The 2,500-nt window shown below is 39.1% G+C and overlaps 1 protein-coding gene across 4 annotated transcripts in view; it reads right to left on the reverse strand.

The window, feature by feature from the left end:
- LOC138052175 (cationic amino acid transporter 2-like) overlaps positions 1 to 2,500 on the reverse strand; it is a 46,646-nt gene that overhangs the window by 18,286 nt on the left and 25,860 nt on the right. The window contains exon 1 of one of the 4 annotated variants that reach the window (XM_068898549.1): positions 1,156 to 1,296. The exons of the other annotated variants lie outside the window; for them this stretch is intronic. The gene's annotated coding sequence lies outside the window, so the exon portion shown is untranslated. Of the gene's footprint in view, positions 1 to 1,155; positions 1,297 to 2,500 lie in introns of those variants that run through there. 4 annotated transcript variants of the gene reach the window in all.

Here is a 2,500-nt window from a genome sequence, read left to right on the forward strand (position 1 = left end):
ACCGTGACCTTCCACAATCTTTTGTTTTCGCTTCACACGGGTTTGGAAATTAGTTAATGGAAGGATTTGATTGGTTATCTTCTCGAAAAAAGGTGTGTTTTGTGCAGGGTAATGGCCAAAATACGGACAAAAACATGAAACAAAGGAACTTGCCGAGTTTCATAACCATCTCCATGCATTAACTATGGTTTACCTTAAATGCAAGACGTCATGCGTAACACGAAGAAATGGAATTGTCACAGCGCCCGAAGGGACCATTTGCATTTGCCATTTTCCCTGCGATCGACCCCGCCTGTTGCTACTCAGTGGTGTTAGCAAATCGTTATCGTTTCTTTTTTTATCTACAAAAAATTCCCGTATTCGGAGGGTCGAACTGGATTTTCCCCTTCTGTAATTCATATCAGAGAGAATATGGTGGTCAGGAAGCACGCAAAAGGGAAATGTTAAAATCGCGTGCATTTAGTACGTTCTTCATAACCCAGTGCACATGCACTTCACACCCTGAAGGAGGGGGGTACTTGCATTTTAAGTACATTCTCATTTGAGCGTTTCATTCACCTTCAATTGTGCCCTAAAACAAATAACTGGATATTCTGAAAGCGTGGCTGCCTTGGAGTCGGAACGAACTCAAAGAACAAATGTGCTTGCAGACAGAGTAAAAAAAGTGTTCTGGCAAACAACGGCTGGTAACGCATCGCTTTCCCTGGGGTTTAAGCGAAAGTTAGAAAAAATTCCGGGCACTACTGGAACCAATTTCGGAATTTGTGTCCACTCTCGCACCTAGGATATTTTTTTTGTAAACGTATCACATTGAGACTAGGATCCATTTGTTGTGCTACAGGAGATAACGCCATTAAGGGTTTGCAAGGGGGATTATGTCTTGGGGAATGTGCAAAGAAATTTTCGCCGCTCATGCGTGCCCTTAAAATTTGTAATTTACTGAGACTCTCACTTTTCGTTTCCGTCCAAGAAAGAGTTCAAAACGGTAACACTTCCTAACCAGTACAAGAATACACTTGTTACTGTCACTTAACAAATAAAGTGAAATGATTCTTATGTAGTCAAGGTAAACGGCCGCTGCAGAAAATAATCCCCTATTCAGATTAGAGGTAGAAATAACGCTAGCAACAGCATTGAATCAAACCGATATCTTACCTTTTAAACGAGTTTTTTTTTTTTTAAAGCTGGATGCTGAACTATTGAACTCCAAACCTCAGTATAAATGATTTTTTCCAACTGATTTCGGACAACAAATTTGGACAACGAGTATTCAAACTCATTGTAGCATCAATGTGTGCTATTCCAAACATCATATGTAAATATATTTTGACCAATTTTCCACGTTTGACTGACTTAAATTGCAATGAAGCAATTCACTGTCATCCATCCTTGAATAGCTTTGTGAGAAGAGAGATCAGGTAAATATGATATTTTTCATTATTCTTTACCATTCTTGTTTGTGTAAAACCTGCGGTAACTGGAGTTTTATAAGGTTTCCAGAGACGGCAAAATAAGCGTATTCGCTTCCATTCATAAAGCAAATAGCCTGATTTGCAGCCGGTCTCGTTCACTCAGAAGTCCTTCAAGCTATTCCACCCAGGTTGACCACTTGCTGGCGGAAGAAGACCACAACATCCCCTACAACCCCCAGGCGGGTCGTGGGTTCACATTCCATTTGCAGCTTGGGTTTTTTCCCAGTTTTCAATGGATGCCATTTCAAAGGCATATATATAATTTCCTTCTACCTTGAGATTTTTTGAAGGATGGAAACTTAAGGTATGATTCATGTCACGGCGAGCAATTCTCTAGTGATCGGTTAATCTAACTAGTGAGATAGAGTTCTTTCTAGCTTCTTTCTTCGTATTCTAGTATCGATAACCATTTCAGTTTACTATTATATGACTGCTTTGATACTTTTCTACGGTTTGTAATTTCTACCCAACAGATAGCGGGAAAGGGCCTTTAGTTGCAGAGTATGCTAATGGATACACTCGGCTGAATAAAGCTTTCGCGGGATCTCACATTGTTGGTTTTATATTCTTCCACAACAACGTGGTAATGCGTGGCAACAAAGAATCTAACCTTGAGCTAAATAAATATTTTTCTGTAATCAAGTAAATAGATCTTGAAGATATACACAAACTAAGCGTAAGAAAATTCGTAAGATAAATGTCGTTCTGTAGGTGTACAAGCTAATTAAGACAGTAATGAAACTCAATTCAATTCAAGACAATTCAGATCCATTCGACAGCATTGGAGCATGATGGTTGAAAAGATCATAGTAGTATCATACGGTATTTTCCTTTCGCACCAAGTTTACGCTGCAGTCCCCACTTTGACACTATTAATTTAACTTAAGTATTAGATTACATCTTTTTCAATTTAGAAGAAAAATGAAGGTAGGTACCACTGAATATGGATGTCGTGGTCACACTCATGCAAATTGTTAGAAGAGCGAATTACATCACATTAGCTGCTTTTTGCAAGTCATTGGCGCCCT

Source organism: Montipora capricornis, chromosome 6 (assembly GCF_036669925.1).
Source record: "Montipora capricornis isolate CH-2021 chromosome 6, ASM3666992v2, whole genome shotgun sequence".
Taxonomy (NCBI): Eukaryota; Metazoa; Cnidaria; class Anthozoa; order Scleractinia; family Acroporidae; genus Montipora; species Montipora capricornis.